The sequence below is a fragment of the Trypanosoma theileri genome (genome assembly GCF_002087225.1).
Source record: "Trypanosoma theileri isolate Edinburgh chromosome Unknown TM35_Tth_2_V1, whole genome shotgun sequence".
In the NCBI taxonomy this organism is placed as follows: Eukaryota; Euglenozoa; class Kinetoplastea; order Trypanosomatida; family Trypanosomatidae; genus Trypanosoma; species Trypanosoma theileri.
The window spans coordinates 682,454-682,673 of record NW_021639844.1 but is presented as its reverse complement, the minus strand read 5'-3'; positions in this window follow the sequence as shown (position 1 = coordinate 682,673).

Genomic DNA, 220 nt, shown 5'->3' with positions numbered 1-220 from the left:
AAAAAAAAAACGAAAACTTTGTTATGAGGAAATATTAAAACCAAGAGAAAAAAATATTTATACTTAAACAAGTACTCTAGACTTCTTACCTCTTTTCTTTTCCTTTTTTTTCCTCCAGTAACGAAGAGCAAATAGCAAGACAAGTAAAATAATTCCTCAATAATTTTCTATTCTTTTTTTTATCTTCTTTCTCTATTTCTCTCATTTAATTTCTTTTTTT